Genomic DNA, 19,101 nt, shown 5'->3' with positions numbered 1-19,101 from the left:
CCCGGCGTGTGTCTGTTCAGCTCTGAGTTCCCTCCCTGCAGCACTGCTTCTCAGCTCTGGCTGCAAGACAGAAGGACATGGGACTTATAGGAACCAGCAGTGCCAGGGCCCCCTGCAGACCTACGAACCCAGACGTCTAGGGGAGGCGTCTGGGTGCTGGTAGCAAGCCTGTAATATGTGTCCTAAACTGAAGAATCTGGAGCGTGTGGTGACCACCCAGGCTGAGCCTTTGGAAGCAGCAGTGCCCCTCAGGGGCCAGGATTGGAGGCAAAGGGCTGCTGGGAAGACCCCTGACATGCCTGGGACAGGTTGATATAAAGTGTCTCAAGGCTCCTGCTTGTCATTTGCCTGGCAGAATTTATTTATTCCATTGTCTAACAAGGGGCCTTTGCTAGGGGGCCTTGAGATTTAGGTGTAAATAAAATTTAAAGCACCAATCAAAATACATAAAACATGGCGTGGAGCAATTAGAGTTGCAGGAAGTGGCGTGGAGCAACCTCCGCAATCCTAAGTGTGAGATGGGAGGAAGACAAATTGCTAGGCAGAAAATGCCATGCCCAGGCATTCAGGTCAGGAGTGAAGGGACAGTGGGTGTCCAGAGGCCTCCACTCCTTGTAAAGAGACTGTCCGTAACCACAGGGAGTTCCCATCTGAGAGGACACGGCCTTGTCCTCAGGGAGCCCAGTCTGAGGGAGACACAGCCCTGTCCTCAGGGACCCCAGTCTGAGGGGACACAGCCCTGTCCTCAGGGACCCCAGTCTGTGGGGACACAGCCCTGTCCTCAGGGAGCCCAGTCTGAGGGGAGACACAGCCCTGTCCTCAGGGAGCCCAGTCTGAGGGGGACTCAGCCCTTTCCTCAGGGAGCCCAGTCTGAGGGGACACACAGTCCTGTCCTTAGGGAGCCCAGTCTGAGGGGACACAGCCCTGTCCTCAGAGAGCCCAGTCTGAGGGAGACACAGCCCTGTCCTCAGGGAGCCCAGTCTGAGGGGGACACGGCCCTGTGTTTAGAGTGTTTCTCATCAAATGTGTATGTGGTGAGTGTGTTCACAATCACCTGGTTTTGGGGTGAAGACACAAGTATGAGTAACTGGTTATTCAGGGTCCCACTGGAAATGTTGCGTGTCGAGGTTGGGTCCCAGAGTTTTAATCAGCTGTGTGTACTTGCTTTATATAGTTGTGATTATATAAGCACTTTGTCAAAGTGTATCTATTTGTAGTGTAAATCCCCTACCAGCTAATGGCCAAGGAGAGGCTCAGAGGTGTAGGTTTACCATTAATAACAAAAGCTGATAGTTATAGCTTTGCAGTTCTAAAAACATCACACCCCATAACTCATTTAAACCATAATAATCCAATGAGATGGCTATTCTCGGCCTATTCTACACGTAAGGAAACCGAGGCACGGAACCTAACTTGCTGGAAATCACACAGTAGTGATAAGCTGACCTGGGTGCCACCCCAGAAGCGCTGGTCCCAGAGATGTTGCACTGGGACATGGGGCCACCTGAGGGGTGCAGGGCAGAGTCTTGCTGAGCACCCACACTCCCTGAGGACCTGTGCGAACCCAGGGACAGGAACATGCACAGGCCCCACTCTTGGGAACCTAGTCTCTGGTTTGTGCACAAGGAGTTGGGGTCCTGGGTCCAGACATCAGCTCATGTGTAACCTGGGATGAGCTCTGCTAGCTGCCAGGCCTCGGTTTCCTGTCTGTGAAATGGGGAGCTGGGGGAGCTTAATCAGAATCCCCAGGGGCAGCCTTTGCAAAATGTGGATTTCTGAGGCCCTCAGGGGATGCGGACTCTGTAGGTTCTGTGCGGGCTCCAGTAGGGACTGAGGACCGCAGGCCACCTTCAACCACAATCAAATGAGAGTAATAACATCTGCTCTAACAGATGTCAGCAGCTACTATTTATCGAGCACTTGCCACGCCACGTGCCAAGCACTGTGCTGTGTACTTTCGGGGACCGTCTCCTCTAATTGTCACAACCATCCTGTACTGTGGTGTTATGAATATCCCCATCTCAAGTCGAGGAAACTGGCACTTGAAAAGATGGAGTGGCATTCCAAGGTCACGAGACAGTGTTACCCTAGCTGGGACTAGTACACAGATGATGTGATTCAATCGGTGAGTGTTGCTTGAGAACTTGAACTGAGACATTGAGATGAGACTGTGCCCATTTGGATGCTGTTGGGTCCTGGAGTAATAAGGTCAGAGTTGGGGCTTGAGTTGGCAGAAGGCGACTCAAAGGTATATTGACACTGAATTAATTTATGGGGAACTTTTCAGAGGAGGCAGGTTTGCAGAGAGGAGGGTGGAGCAGATGGATGGAGAGAAGAGAGACCAAGAGATGAGAAAAGAGAGAAAGCTTCTAGATGCCTCTCTAAGCCCCTTGAGACCACCCTGCACTGCTTGGAAGGACCTGTGCTCTTTGCCGGTGTCTTTACAATAAATCCCCCGACTTAGGCTAACTCAGTGGGTTTCCAATCTTTATGGCTGAATTATTCCATAAAATACTTGTCCCAACTTCCCTGCAAGGATTTTAGAATCTAATCAGACAATGTATGTGTAAGGGCTCAGCGACTTAGAAGGAACTACACCAATCATGAAATAACTGGAAAACAGCTCAAGCTTAAATGTAATCAATGGATCACTGCAAGAAGAACGAGGGGGGGGCACTTAGTGTGGGCTGAGCTTCATTAAGGGAGCTCTACAGAGCAGTGGTGACGAACAGAGATTTGTGGAAGGTGGGTGTGGCCAGCAGGAGAGAGCAAGGAGACCCAGAGGAAACAGCTTGAGCAAACAAGGGACGGAGGTGTGAGGGGGTGGGGGCGAGCCAGGGGCTACTGAGGGTGCTGCTGGCGGGCATAACTTTGAGGGACTCCGGTGAGTGGCTGAGTTCTGTGTATCCTGGGCAATAGGAGGCACTGGAGGTTACCGTGCAGGTATTCTTAGAGAGACAAGTGATCTGATAGGTTAATTGGAGGGGGTAGGGAGAGACTAATTAAGAAGCCTGTGTAGTCTCAGGGGTCTGGAAAAGCATCCTGGAAGAGAGATTTCATGCACGAAGAGGGGCTAAGGCAAGGTCATAGCTTGTGCATGGGTTCCTCCTCCATCCACTCAACAGACTTCTAGGAGCAGCACTTCCCAAGCAGAGGTGATGGCCAGTGAACGAAACAGGTGTGGACCCGGCCCTCCTGAAGCCTGAGCCTGGGCAGGAAGATGGACATTGCTACAGCCCTGCACGACCCTGCACGAGGGCCCAAACGGTGAGGAGGGTCTGCTACAGGGCCTGGACCAAGGCCTCTCTGCATCAGAGAGGGCTTCCCTGAGGAAGTGAGGCTGCCCCTGAGATGTGACGTCTGAGCGGGAGTGTCCTAGGTGAAGAGCAGGTGGGAAGATGTCCCAGGTCATAAGAACGAAGGCCTGGAAGAGGTTGGGACCACAGAGAGAGTGAGGGCGGGATGGGGCGGGGGTCTTGGTGAGAGAAGGGGCCAGAAAGGAAACTGGGGTCTTGCAGGACATATTAAAGACTTTGGTCTCGCCCGGCCAGGTGTGACTCAGTGGTTGAGCGTCGACCTAGGATCCAGGCGATCAGGGTTTGATTCCCGGTCAGGGCACATGTCCGGGTTGCGGGCTTGATCCCCAGTCAGGGGTGTGCAGGAGGCTGCCGATCAATGACTTTCATCATTGATGTTTCTCTCTCTCTCTCTCCCTCTCCTTTCCTCTCTCTGAAATCAATAAAGATATATTTAAAAAAAAAAGAAAAAAAAGAGACTGGTCTTTATCTTAAAGGCAGTAGGAAGCCATAGAAGCATTCTAAGGGGGGGAGGGCATGGCTGGATTTGTGATTTTAGAAGTCCACTCTGCATGAGATGTCAAGGAGGGAAAGGGGTGGATCGAAGAGGATTCTGGGAAGGCAGTTAAGAGGCTTTGGCGGTAAACGTTGGAAACCACTCCTGATCATCTCAGGAGCAAAAGGCTTGACTGGAACTAGTCAGGGAACTCACAGAGCTGAAGAGTAGGCCCTGGGATCATGGTGACTGGTCTGGGCTTAAGCTCCCCAAGACTCTCTTTCCCCTTCTCTTCATGTCCTCAGGGTTCTCCACATGCTGGGGACATGGCTGGTAGCTGCTGTGGGGTCCTGTCTTTACATTCACCACCCAGGGAAAAGAGAAAATTCTGATTGGGGAGCATGGCTGCCCCGGGGCCCAATTGCTATGACTGGGAGATGCACTACAGTGGGAGTCCTGGGGTTGACAGCCCCACAGGAAGCAGATGGAGAGATGGAGTCTGGGAAGAGCTCCCTTTCAAAGGAAGGGGTGAAGGACTGGGGGGTCCTGCCGCCAGAAATGCAGGAGGCATGTGGAACAGACCGAAGGGAAACAGATGTTTAATGCGGAAGCTGTTGCAATCATGGGGGACATATGGCCCCCAAATGTTTTATCTTTGAAGGGCAATGAGAAGTAAAGGGCAGGGAATTGCATTTGCTGCTTTACTATGAGCAGAGTAGTTGGATCATTTTCCTGTCTTCACAGTAGCCCCAGGATGTGACTCATTTCACAGATGAGAAAACTGAGGCTCAAGTGAGTCAGGGCTGCCTGCCTGAGATCACTCAGCCCGTCAGTGGCAGAGCTGAGAGTTGACAGTGACATTTTGGGGTTGATCCAAACCCCATGCTTTCTCATATCCCATGTGTAGTCTTCCTAGGAAGTGAGTTTGAAAGGAGAAAAATAATAACAGCTTTTGATCCTGATTTTCTCATAATGGGGAAGCCAGCCAAGGAGAAGAGCTTTGGAGGCAGCCTGAAATCCAGGCTGGCAGGGAGGGCCAGGGGTCCAGGCCAGGTCCGGGGGCTGCGTGGGCACCTCGGCCCGCTCTATGGCTCCTGGGTCCCCATCAACGTGGATCTTTGTGGGCCTTTCACCTCTGTTCTCTTCCCTTCCCTCGAGATGTGGTTACCTGACTGGTCCACTTTTTGCTGATCATCTAATTAATGAAAGAGCCAATTGCTTGATTTTTAAAAAATTCCTATTTTAGAAAAGGAAGCCGGATGATTTTGCACAGGTTTGTCTGATTGTCCGATTAGCAGGCGCCTTCCAACTTTCTAACCCTTATTTTCTGCCTCCATCGACCTGGCTCAGCTCAGCACAGCCTCACCCAGGACATTCAGGAGAAAAGCTGTGCGTTCAGGAGTTAGCGTTGGCATTGCGCTTATTTTTAATGTGATCAAACTGTGCCTGCATTTGGAATGAGTGGGCAGTCTCGCCAAGCAGTGAGCTGCCAGGTACAGAGCTCAAAGAGCAGAGTCTGAATTTTGGAAATAATGCCCAGAAGAGATGAAGCGGGGCGTGGGCTTAAGAATGGCTCCAGGGGGACAGTGTGGCTAGACAAAGCGCCCCGAGGCCTGGGATCCCCAGGTTAAACCCAGAGGGTTCACACCACAGCCAGGGCTGGTGGGATACAGATGTCACATTCAAATGTGGTAATTTGAAGAGAGTTTAATAGAGTGTTCATTTAAAGGTGAGGGCAGGGTACAGAGAAAGCACAGACCCAGAGAAACTAACAGCGAGGCCATTCCAGGCCCTAGATCTGAAGGGCCAAGGAGAAGAACAGTCACCTGGACCAAGAGGCAGAGTGAGTTGTGTGGACAGGTCCACCTGGCAGGAGCTGTGACCCCCAGGGTGAGACCTGGGGGGTAACACCACATCTCATTCTTTACTCTCCCTCTGATCTCTTGCTGGTGTCTTCATTCGCCAAACCCAACTAGCAGCCAGGTGCCAGGGAGTCATCGAGGGGTCCTACATAGAGCAACCTCCAGGGGGTACAGACAGGGAGGGGAGTGGGAGCAGACAGAGGGGCCAACAGAGGGTGCCCAGCACAGCTTTCTCCTGCCACACTCTGTCCTCTCTGGCTCTCCATGTGGCTGTGGGAGATGGAGAAAGAGTGATGGATGGGTGGGCGGGGGCCAAGCTTCAGCCCCAGGCTTTGCTCTCTGAGCCTGGCTTCTGTCTCCCACACACGGGCCTGGCCAGCGTGTCTTCGTCACCCTTCTTCCATCTCCCTCCCTCCCTCCCTCCCTCCCTCCCTCCCTCCCTCCCTCCCTCCCTCCCTCCCTCTCCTTCCTTCCTTCCTTCCTTCCTTCCTCCCTTCCTTCCTTCCATCTCTCAGGTAAGGGGAACTAGTCTGACAGAGCGCACCTGCTTTGACTGTGTTTCCCCTGCACGTTCATACCGAGGAGGAGCAGCGCTCGGCCTCTGAGACCTGCTTCAGAGCTCGGAGGGGTTTGGATGGATTTGGATGTAGGTCCTCTGAGGATGGGGAGACTCCAGCTGTGCCGGGTGTGCCAGGCGTGCTGTGCCTTTCCTCTCATCTTTTCCAGGATCTGAGAATCTGTCGGGGTGGGGCCCCATCTGGGCATGTTGCTCACTTAGTCTTGACTCCTTTACTCCTTTAGTGGATTCCTGTCCTTCCCTGCACCTTCCCTCCAGGAAGCCTTCCCTGATTACCCTACCCTCACATTTGCTTCTGTGTCACAGTCGCTCATCGCTCACAGGTTCAAGTTGTTCTGGGTATGGCTCTGGCAGTGTGAGCTCTAGGTCCCTGGGACTGTGACTGCCCCTAAGGATGGTCTCTTTGGAATGTCCCCCAGCTCTCTTCTATCATCTGCACCAGCTCAGCCCACATCCTTGGGAAATGTGTGTGGTCTTGGGAAGGCAGGATGCTCTGTAGATTCATCTGCCCAGACCCCAGAGAAACATCACTGAAAAGTCAGATGAAATATATTCAGGGGCCCATGGCTCTGGGACCAGAGAGAGACCATTGAACCAAGGACCTGTCATTAAGGGTTTGAAAGTTGACATTGTTAGACTTGGAAAGAAGCAAAGAAATCACCCAGCCCCATAGTTTGCACTAATTTTTAGCTATAGTATCTTTTACTTCTCACAAATGTAATCTCTCATGATTCCAGTAGATACAGATGCATGGCAGACACTGAAATGGAAGAGGTATTGGGATTGGAGCTCCACTCTGCCTCAGATGGCCCTGAGGCCTTCGAACCAAGGGCTGCGTGTGGCCCAAAGCCTCAGCCCTCAGCTAGTTCAACCCCTTGTGAACACTGAGGCACAGAGGGAACTTGCCCGAACCAGTAAGTGGCAAAGCAGTGACTGGCAGTCACAGGCCTTTCCTTCTTGCCTGGCTTCCTATGAAAATCCTTACAAGTCACTTGCCTCAAGCTCAGGTTCGTTTCTCTTGGTCATTCTTTCTTTTCCTTTCTTTTAAAAATATTTCTATTGAATTTTTTAAAATTTTTATTTATTTATTTTTTAGAGAGAGAGTTAAGGAAACGGGGGGTAGAGAGAGAGAGAAACATCGAAAGCAAAACATTGATCTACCGCCTCCCTCACGACCTGCCCCCTCCCCCAGGGGACTGAGCTGAAACCCAGGCATGAGCCCTGACTGGGAATTGAACCAGCGACCCCTAGGGAATTCGGGATTTGGTGAATCCAGTGTGGCTACTAGGGGTGAATCCAGAAGCCAGTCAAGCTGAGGAGGTAGCCTGAGAAATGCAGCCTGCAGGGCTGAGTCCCCACAATGTAGAGTGGGGGGGAGTAGTGGGGGGAATGGGGTCTGGGCCTGGCACATGCTACAGAATGAATCCGGCTTCACCAACCAGCTGAGCCACACCGGCGAGGCATCACTCCGTCATTCTTGGCCTACCCTTCCCCCTGCTCACCAGACATGCCCAAGAAGCTAGGTCTGTGCTGTACAAAGCGTAGCCCATGATGCTGGGCCATGCCTGTGGGCAGAGCCAGGCATCTGGGGCTGGAACAAGCCTTGGGAGGAGCTCCAGACTTATTCCCAGCTCATTAAACCCCAGTTGCTGAGCAATTCAGCTGCCAAGTGACCCAGAACTTTGGGTCACAAAGGGCCCAGACCAGTTCCTCTCTTGTCCCTAGATGGGCGCCTCCCTCCCTCCCTCTCTTGGAGCTCCTTGGCTCTGTCCGCTCTGCCTGCGCTCCTGTGAAGCTCCATTAGCATGCGGGGCCAGTGCTGCAGGCTCCACATATTATTTGCGCAGGTTAAGTATTCCTGATAAGGCTTCTCAAACCAGAGGGCTGAAATAAACTTAATTAGAACTCAGAATACTTGAAGCAGAGATAAAAGGCAGCGCATCCAGGTCTTTGAAGCAACAAATTGGGGGTGGGGAGAGGAGGACTGGAGAGAAGGAAGGGGTGAGGGAACCCGGTCCCACACTGTGACCAAACCCTCCCTGCACAGGAAGGAAGGAGACTGGAGCTGGATTCTTATCTTTACTCCACAAACTGTCTTCTCTCACCAGACTTGAACTCAATCCACCTCTCTAGAAAGTGGGCATAGGGTCCGCATTTGGGGCACAGCCGCCTGGGTGTGAGGAGAGGGACTGGGTTGGATGGAAGGGGAGGTTAGGGAATTTGATTTTTAAAAAACTTAGAATGACCAACGGCCTGCAATCCTTCCAGCACTGGTGATGTCCCCCAGGCTGTGGGAGGAGGTGCAGTCATCAGAGATGGTGAACTGAAGCGGGGACGACAGGGTAGGAATGAGGAGTTCTCTAGAATTCTTCCCGATTTTTCAGTAGGGTCTCTCCCAGTCACCTCTGACCCCTCCACTTCCTGGAGCTCGAGTCCCCTCTAGTTGCACCTTTAGATGGGGTAACTAAGGGCACCCTGTCATTCCCAGTGCAGCAGGGGTTGTCAGAACCCCACCTGCGTCCCATTGAGTGCCATGCTCCCCACTAATGACCCATGGGGACTGGGGGATACTCCCACAGCTTCCTTGCCCCTCAGGTAGAACAACCCAGAGGTGTTTTCAGGTAGAGCCCCAGAGGTCCCCAGCAGGACTGAGCCCCAGTTGCTCACGGTGCCATCTACTCAGCAGTGCACTAAATTCATTGGCCGCCTCTCTTCCCTTGACTCTCCTTCACCACGCCTTCATCACTTCCTTCATCACTTCAGCCCACACTCCTTCAGCACTTCCCCAGCCTCACATTTCAGAGAGGTGCCCAGCATCCTGGGGGCTTGGCTTGGCTGTCTCCTCTTCCTCTGCTTCTGTGTCTGCCGCTGGCTGTCATCTCATCAGTGACTTTCCCTGGGCTGTCCTCAACTCATGTCCACTCGCCCACACGATGCACCGATGTCTGGGAATATGGATCTATAGATCTGCAGGTATATGTGGATCCTTAACCCCCACTCCCACCCCCCACCTGCAGCCCTAAGCCCTCTGTGACCTCCAGCTTCAGTCTGTCCCTTAAAGTCTTTATCCACTCTCTGTCTGCGGTGGTTAGAGGTACGGGTCTCCTCGCCCCTTCTCTCCCCTTCTCTCCCCTTCTCTCCCCTTCTAGAGGGAGGGTACTCAAGGCAGATTCTAAGCCAGATTCATTCTGTAGCATGTGCCAGGCCCAGACCCCATTCCCCTCACTAGCCCCCCCCCACTCTACATTGTGGGGACTCAGCCCTGCAGGCTGCGTTTCTCAGGCTACCTCCTCAGCTTGCCTGGCTTCTGGATTCACCCATAGGAGGCCCTCATGGAGATTGGAAGGCGGAAGGAAGGGAGAAGGCAGAGAGTTTCTCCCCCGTGGGTGGCCTTTCCAGCAGGGTTCGCCTTTCCTTTGGTTCTAGCTCCTCCACAACAGGTTCCCCATGTTCTCGGTTGCCCCACCCTAGGGTCTGGTGCCACCGCCTCCCCCTTTCTCTCCAGGCCTGGGGTGGCAGTGGCTTCCTGCTGGTGCTAGTCTCTGGGTTGTCTCACTTCTCCTGTCAGTTTCCCAGCTCCTCCATCATCTGAGCAACCAGCTTCCTGCATTCAATCCCCTCTGGTTCCAATAGGAGTGATTTCTGTTTACTAGGTTGGACCTGACCAGTTCCCATCTGATTGCCATATAACCTCCCTGGGTGCAAATCTGCAAAATGAGGTGATATTAGCACTCACCTCAGAGAGTAGTTCGGGGCAGTAGATGAGTCAATATGTGTAAAGAGCAGAGCACCACCTGGCACATAGTAGGTGCTCAATAAATGCCTGGGTGTTATTGTTAGTGAGCTGTGCCTCGTCCTGTTCAATCTCCCTCTCTCTGCAGGTAACCACACCAGGCCTGAAAACCCATGCAGAGTGCTCTCATTGAAAAATACACCTTGTCACCTCACTGTATATCTAGAACCCCTCACCCTGTGCAAGCTTATAAAATGGACGGGCAGGGAGGGCTCTGTGGGCAGATGGGCAGACAGTAGGTCCCAGCCTCAGCTCACCAGGAGTTGGCACATCAGGGACGCAGCCTGTCTGCCGCTGGACAGACAAGGCCTTCTGCAGGCTGGAGGGGCAGGAAGGGCATTGATAAGGGCAGTGGCTCTGGGTGGGCCGTGAAAGACTCTGTGAGAGTGGACATGAGAAGCCGAGCGAGACCGCACCTCCAGGCTCCTCAGCATGGGCGTCCTGGACCAGGCTAGAGTGAACCATGCGGGGGCTTCAGTCTGGGGGTGTCAACAGGGGCCCCCAGCTCCTCGGTCACTTGCAAAGACATGGAGAAATCCACTGCCATCATAGTTCAGAGCCGAGACTGAGGCCCAGGCTGGGGGAGCGACTTGCCCAAAGCCTTTGAGGTGGAATTAGAACCCGATCTCCTGATTTTGCTCTTGGATACATTGAGCAGAACAGCCTCCTTCAGTTTCCCAATAAAAACAATGTCTCCGTAAGGACAGCCGCCCTTTACCTTGTCTAGGGCCTACAGTTTACAACACCCATCTCATTTGTGCTGGGAATAGTATTTTGCAAGTATAAAATCAGTGTGCTTTAATCTCCCCTCTAAACTGCAGCCCCACTCAGCCTTCCTCCAAGGCAGAGCCGTGAGCTTGTCATCCAGTGGGGAGGGAAGGGCCTGCTTCGAACAGAGACTGTGGTCTAGAGGGGCTGGGGAATCCACAGGGCTTTGAATCATGGCTCAGTCACTGTGACCGTGGGCAAATAACTTCTCCAGCTTTTCATCTGTGTCCAGGGGTGGTAACACTGCCTCATTTGTAGAGCAGTTGGGAGGCGGGCAGGGCCTGGCGCAGAGTAAGTGCCTGGTAGGTGTAAGCAGCCCTGGAGGACTTGCTCATGGGACTCACAGAGGGAGCCTATCAGCCGGAATGGGGAGCCTGAATTCTTGTCCTGGGGCTTTAGGACAAGGGAGGGAGCAGGGGATGGGCATGTAGGTAATGAGACCTGCATCCGATCTCTCTCTCCAAGGAGAAAGGCATGCTGGGTTGATATAGGAGACACCGAGGGTGGAGGGGATGCTGACTCCCTTCCCCTTGAGGACTCCCAAGCTGCTCCTGCTCCGTGTGGGGTGGCTGCACTGAAGTCACCTGGGTCCTGGAGTATGGTTAAGAGAGAGTGCATCGCCCGGCCGGGCGTGGCTCAGCAGTTGAGCGTCGACCTGGGATCCAGGCGATCAGGGTTCGATTCCCGGTCAGGGCACATGCCCGGTTGCGGGCTCGATCCCCAATGACTCTTTCATCATTGATGTTTCTGTCTGTCTCTCTCTCTCTCTCCTTTCCTCTCTCTGAAATCAATAAAGATATATTTAAAAGAAAAAAAAAAGAGAGAGAGGGCATGAATTTGGGGCTCCAAGCACCCCTTGCTTCCTCTGTGCTTAAGATGGAGCCATGAATTTAGGCAAGTCTGGCTGGGGAGTTTTCTAGAGAGTTCAGAGGGCAGGACCTCAGAGCATCCTCAGCATCATCAAGAAGCTAAATAGGACCAGTTCTACATGGAGTGTTAAGATGGCCCAGCCCTGATGGAGTGGAGAAAGAACGTGCCAGAAGATTATCACCTGGCCCAGCGACAGTGAAAGGTCTTTTGACTTAGGGTGGACCACACCACCCATCTGGTTGGGCACCAGCCCACACACACCGAAGACTAGCTTGAGGCCACCAGATGTGCCCATCCCTCCCAGTGCCACACAAGCCACTGCCCTTCCACATAGGTGTCCTGGAGAGCAGGAGGGAAAGAGAGGTAGAAAATCGAGAGATCAGCACTTTGTCCCCCCAAAACTGTGTAGTTCCTTTAAAAAACTGTTTAAATCATTGAATCATGCCTAGATTATTGTATTGTATAAAACTTACCCTTCCCCCCCTTTGCCCACAGAATAGGAACACATGAGAGAGCTCTAATCAGCTAACAGGAAAGGAAGGGGCCTCTTGCACATCTGAGGACACTGGGAGTCCATCTGTGGCCTTGTCACACATATTATCTTGTCTGATTCCCATATATGCTGGAGAATGGCCGTCACTGGGGTCAGCCTAGAGTGGCCATATGGTCTGGGATGACAGAGGCCACAGTGGTGTGCCCAGGATCATCTTCATTCTCACCATTTCTGCTGCCAGAGGCTCTGGAGGCCATTAGCTCCCGCTTGCTCTTCCCTCTGTGCTGGGTTTTGAGCTGGGCCGAGTTTGGGGACTGAGTAATTGAGGCTGAGATGAAGGATATCCTGGGGGAAACAGCTCAGGGTTTGGAACTACCCAGATCAGATCTGGGTTGAAATCCCAGCCTTGCTACGTAGCAGCCGAGCGACCCTGGGGAAGCAACCCGGCCTCTTTCAACTATGAATGGAGGTAATAATAGCACCAACTTTGCAGTTTGGAAGTGAGAGGTAGAGGTGTATGTAGAGCGCTACTGGGCATAATAGGCACTCAGTAAAGGGGAGCAAGTTGAAGAATGAATGAATGAATGAATGAATGAATGAATGAACGAATGAACGACTAGGCCATGTGCAGAGGTAAGCACAGCGCATGGATCCTATGCTGAGAGTCAGCACAACATAGCATTTAAGAGTGAGGCTTCTAAAGCCAAATGGTAAAATATCACTTACTTGCTGCATAACTCTGGAGACATTACCCAACCTTCCTACACCTCGGCTCCCGCGCACAGCGGGAAGGAGGGTAATGACACCCACGGATGGGGTGCCGTGAGGATTTAATGAGTTAATGTAGGTAAACCTCTTAGAGCGGTGCCGGGCCAGAGTAAGTGCTCCATAAATGCTAGCAGTTATTATTATGACACATTCCACTCCGTTCCTACCTGTGCCCGGCACCACGCTGGGGCCATGAGGGATATATGAGGAGTGTAAGACATGACATCTGGCCTCAAGGAGCGCATTGGAGAGGCCAGGTGTGCTTCCCAGGAGCAACCGTGCTCGGGCTGGCAGAAGGGCAGGAGTGACACTCATGTCACCAAGGGCCCAGGGGAGGTGCAGGTGGCAGTTGCCACAGGGAGCAGGGCAGAGGGGGCCGGAGGGACCGAGCGAGGCTTCGGGGAGGTGCTGGAAGGGTGGGTGGGGTGCGCTGTCCGATTTTCTCACGTCTGCTCTCTCCTCATGGTTTCTCACCACGAAACACCTACCAGGTAAGCCAGTGACGATGAAGCAGACAAGGGCTGCCTAGGAGCCCAGGCCTCTGGGGCCTTTTCCTCGGCTTCAGCTTTTGAAGAAGAGAAGACTTTGGATAATTTCCTTGGAGCTCGGAGGCCCAGTCTCCTTCGACTGAAGTGGGGATGCCAGCACCTACCCTTCCAGCCTCGCAGCGCGTGGGGGGGTCAGATAAGCCTAGAAGGAAGGACCCGAGGGGCTGCGACAGCCTTCCTATGAATTAGCCAGTGGGGGAACCATCAATCCTTGAAGCCACTGGGCAGAGAATTCAGGCACGACTCCCTAAAGGAGGTTTGGGGTACTTTCAGCCCTGCTTTGGGGAGGGGAAAGTCACATCATCACACAGGCCTAGAGATGTCCTATATGGTTTCCCCAAAGCCTTTGCATTAACCAGGGGGCAAAGAGCTGGCGCTTGTGCCTTTCCTGGCCCACAGGTACCTGTCCCAGGATGTCATGGCTGGTGAGGACAGAAGCAACCAGCCCGAAGTTTCTTACAGAAAGGCACTGTAATCCAGGCCAGGCAGCTTTGCTGGGTGGTGACCTTCCTTCTCTGTCCCCAGAGATGCTGGTCTTGGGGGCCCCATCTGCTCATCCCCAACCCAGAATTCAAACTCGATCACCTTCCATTCAGCTTCGGCATTGCAATAAATAGTTGTGGTGTGCTTCTGAGGAGAAAAAAAATCCAGCACTTAAAATATTTAGCCTCTCAGAGATAATTATTCATGAGGCCTTTGTGGAAGGATTAGCGTCTCCCTCAAGGCCGAGGGCCGCCTGCCGGAGAGAACTCGCCGCACTGCCCTTTCTTTCCCTGTTGTCTCTTGCTTTATCTTTTATTTCCTCTTTGTATTTATGAATCCTCAACACATTCAGGATTAAAACATTACAAATGTTGGTCAACAGAACACGGAAAGGGCCTTTCTTGTCTTAGCTCATCAAGGGAGGAAACTACTGATGGGCAGATGGACCTGGAGATGAGTTATCCTGCAGAATGCAAGGGCCTGGAGGGGCATCAGTCGGGGTGGGGGACACACAACCCTGCCCCAGGGAGCCCCAGTCTGAGGGAGACACAGCCCTGCCTCAGGGAGCCCAGTCTGAGGGAGAGATGGCCCTGCCCCAGGGAGCCCCAGCCTGAGGGAGCCCCAGCCCTTGCCCCAACAGTGCCCCAATTTGAGTGCGGAGACAGCCCCTGCCCAGAGGACTTCCTGCCTGATGGGAGACTTCATTCTGATTTGGGAGACAGTGTTCTCAACCTCAGTGGCTTTCTACTGGGAAATGTGTTTATGAGTTCCATTTTTTCAATGGGGAACTGAATTCATTTATTCATTAGCCATGTATTTATTCATTCATTCAACCATATTTGTCAAACACATGTTGCACTTTTAGAGCAAGCTCTGATAAGCATAGTGCTTAAGGGATTCACCTAAAAGAAAGAGACAGAATCCTGTCCCTGAAGAACACTAGTCTCATTTAGGAGGCAGCTGCTTAAGTGTTTTGAAATCAGCTGTGATTAGTGGTATAACCAAGACAAGTCCATGGTTCTGGGAAGGGAGATGGGCTGCCCTTCTGTTTTCAGGAGCAGAAGGATCGAAAGGAGATGCCTCAGGGCCACCAGCTCAGAGGCCAAGAGGAGGCTGAACTGCTTGGGTGCTGCGTAGGCGGGGGCGGGGTCCTTCAGAGCCAGGGCTGAGGCCCTCACTCTGCCAGGCTGGTGCCTACACATTGACTGGGGCACAGGATGGCACGGAGCAGCCAAAGTGCTCACAGCTAGCCTCCCCGGATTCTGGCCGAACAGTTCTGTCCAGGCACAGCCGATGCTCCCAGTGCCCACCTCTTAGCATGCCCCTTTCTACGTCATTTCCACATACAATGATGCCCCTTCCTGCAAGCGGGTGTGGTCGCTGCCTGGGCGCTTTCTCTGGCCCCTGGAAGAGCCACACTGGGCCCTTCTGCAGGCGGGAAGTTACCCCGGGGGGTAGCCCTGGCGATCATGAATGGCAGTTGGTCTTAAACACCCAACTCTGAGGCGTGTCTCCCAGTCTCCCAGAGCTGCCCCGTGGGGTCAGGTTCCAGTTGCCACAACAGTAACTGTTCCTTGTGTTGGCTTCTTTCCCTTTCTTATCTTGTCTCTTGTTTACGGGTGCTTTTTGGGGTCACCTCCTAATTAAATTCCTTGTCCTGGCATCATTGTCTTAGAGTCTGTTTCTAAGGAACTCAGACCAAACGCTTGAGGTGACCGGCTCTCCCTGCTCTCGTCCAAGAAGAGAGAAGATGTCACTGTTACTGGACTGGTTCGCTGGGGAAGTTGGCCCTGCCCTGCAAGGCCCAGGACCTCCAGGCTCTTGACTCCCGCAGGAAAGAATTCAAGGAGTTGGAGTGAGAGTGAAAGCATGTTTTATTCGGGTAGAAGGAAAGAGGCGAGCCCGGCCGGGCGTGGCTCAGGGGTTGAGCATCGACATGGGATCCAGGCGATTGGGGTTCGATTCCCGGTCAGGGCACATGCCTGGGTTGTGGACTCGATCAATGACTCTCTCATCACTGATGTTTCTATCTCTCTCTCTCCCTCTCCTTTCCTCTCTCTGAAATCAATAAAGATATATTAAAAAAAAAAAAAAAAAGAAAGAAAGAGTAGAGGACACAGGGGCCTGGAGACAAGATCAGGGTGGAGCCAGCTGCTGCCCTCTGGTTGCAAGTCTCACAAGCGAAAGGACAGGTCCCCCTGGATGTGGGCAGACTCACAAGTGAGTTGCGCACTGAGTCGGTCAGTTCTTGCAGTTTTGTGTCTCCAAGAGTAGGTTGTTTCTGAACTTTGTGGCATCCAATGCTGTCTCTGCCTTCTGGTTTTGGGGGGTCTTGTTCCTAATGAAAGTGCCACGGGGTTTGTCTTCCTTGGCCTCCCTTCTGCTTGTGGGGCCAGTGTTCACTCTAATGATGGGACATGAGCTTTGGGGTCCTTCTCTGGTCAATTTTCCCTTCATTTGGGTTGATCTGGTTTTAGCCAGTCCTTGCTTTCGTTGACTTCTGTGACCACGGGGGGAGTTTCCTGCCATAAACCCTTTCCCTTCCATCATGGGTGGAGGTGGGGCTCTGGTGAGGGGACCTAGGGCCTTCTCAGCCTGTGATGTCCCTACTTCCATATTCCACCTGTCAAGGGTTTTCCTAACTTCTTTCATCCTGCTTCATTTCAACGAAGAGGCGGGCGGGGCGGGGGTGGCAAACAGGGAAAAAGAGGAAGCTGCGTTTTACTGTCACTGTTCCAGCACCTGGCATAGTACTACACACAGGATGAGAGGATGCACGCTCCCAAAATACTCTGTTGTGGGGGCTAAGCAACGTTAATACTTTTCCTCCCACCTTCTAAGTTCTGGCTGAGCCAATCATCAAATAGAAATAGACTAACAGGAAAAAATCAAGTTTTAATACACACGTGGGAAATTCATATAAGCACGAAGACTCCAAAGCAACATTGTGTGTAAGACACTTTTGGACAAAGAAGTAAAGGTGGGGCAGGAGTGAGGTCTTAGATTTCAGCAGTGAGAATGGGAGATTTACAGGTAGTTGAGGAAGAGGGGAACACACATGGCGGGAAAACCTTGCCAGGCAGCTCAGAAACAATGGGGCTCAGGGGTATCTAGCTGACAGACCCCTGCCTAAAGCCCTCTATTTACTTAATTCAAGTTAGGTTAAGGCAACACCCTAAGATCTCCTTCCTGAGCCAGGTTTCTCTGTCTGAATGTCTTGGGCAGGAAAGGGGGAGGGTCAAAGGTTCTAAATCTTTTGTTTCTTGATAAACAGCTTAAAATTAGTACCCCCAGAAAGCAGCTTCAGGGTGGCACAGCTGGCTCCCTTCACTGTTAATTGAATAAATTAAGTGCACTCTATCACCAACTTGCTGTGTGACCTTGGGCAAGTCACTTCACCTCTTTGAGCCTCACTCTGGCCATCTACAAATGAGGGATGATAACTTGCCTACTTGGAAGGAATGAGATAAGAGTCGTGAATGAGCTCTGTGATTCTAATGGCGTCTGAATTGTAAGAGGTGTAAGATTAGAAAGCTGCCTCTTATCCTTACGGCTGTTTTTCAAAATGCCAAACTAGGAACATTCCAGTGGCTAAAAAGCAGCATCAATTTTCTCACTGAAATTCTTTTATTGAACAAAGTGAGTAATCTCAGTGGAAGGCACATGCATTCTATTTTCTACGGGATTCATTAATGTGGTTTTCATTTTGAATTAAAAACATGCAATTTCCAAATATTTATTCTGAAATGGCTCCATGCCAAAAAAAAGGCTGCTCCTCACCAAGCTTCTCATTTAAAGCCAAGAAAGCAGACCAAGGAGGTTGTGCCGTTTCCACAAGTCTGATTGGAAAATTCATTCATTCTGCAGATACTTCATGAGCACAGGCTCTGGCCAGGCACTGTGCTGGGTGTGGGCCTGCCTTGTGGGGCCCACATGGGCCTGGTCTTGCTGTCACTGAGGAATCAGTCTCACGGGGCAAGGGCATGAACAGAATAGTTGCACTAAGGGCTGACTAGTAAGTGCTATGACATAAAGGAGTGTGTTTCTTCAAGAACTAACACAGTGGACCTAAGCTAGGATGGGGGCTGACAGAGAGAGAAGGTGCCCTAGAAAGGCTGCTGGAGCTGGGCTCTGAGGCGGTATTTGGGAGAAAAAAAGCAGGAGAGTCTTCAGAGGAGACAGAATATGCACTGACCCTGTGGCCCCAGGAGGTACATGGTGAGTCTGAGGAAGTAAAAGAAGGTCTTTGGGGCCACAGCATGGAGAGTGAGATGTGGGGAGAAATGAGGCTGCAAAAGTGGGCAAGGGGAGACCACGAGGGGGCTGGGAGGCCACATTAGAGCTAAGAGTGGAATCCAAGGCTTTTTTTTTCTCTTTTTCATAATACCCCAAATTATATTATGAAAAGTTCTAAACACACAGAAAAGAGGCACCCTGGACACCCACATACCCACCACCTAGGTTTTACAATTAGCATTTTGAGCCATTTGTTTTTTTCACATATCTTGCCATCAACTCATCCCTTACCCTTCTTTTAATCATCGTGTTTTTTTGGTTTTTTTTTGGCACTTCAAAGTGGCAGACAGCGGTGCATTTCAGTCCTAACCACGCCAGCACGCCTCTCATGTCACTGACAATGTGTGCAGCTGTGTAACCCAAATCCTCGTAGTGACACAAAACGTCCCCTCACCCCAGGAAGTTCCTATGTTCTCCTTCTCAGCTAGGGCCTGCCTCAAGCGCCCAGGCAACCAGTGTCCTGATATTTGGCAGCATACATGAGTTTTGCCTAGTCTAGAACCCCACGTAAGAGCACTTGGTGTACCCCCTTTTGAGCACTGCTGCTTTCATTCAGCTGTTTGCGGTCCATCCGTGCTGTTTCATGTACCAATAGTTAACTCCTCTTGTTGAATAGGCCATGGGATGTATATATACCGCGATTCGGTTATCAAGTCCGTTATTAAAAAACATTAGGGTTGTTTCCAGTTTTGAGTAATTATGAATAACGCCACTATGAGTGTTTTTGTAAGTGTTTTTGAGGATGTGTGCTTTCATTTCTCTTGGGTAAATACCTAGGAGTAGGACTGTTGGGTCAGGGGGTTAATGTAGGCTTCGTTCCATAACAATCATGCAGACCTTTTCCAAGGTGG

Source organism: Miniopterus schreibersii (genome assembly GCF_964146895.1).
Source record: "Miniopterus schreibersii genome assembly, chromosome: 6".
Taxonomy (NCBI): Eukaryota; Metazoa; Chordata; class Mammalia; order Chiroptera; family Miniopteridae; genus Miniopterus; species Miniopterus schreibersii.
The sequence above is the reverse complement of the archived record's forward strand: the minus strand, read 5'-3'. Positions refer to the sequence as shown.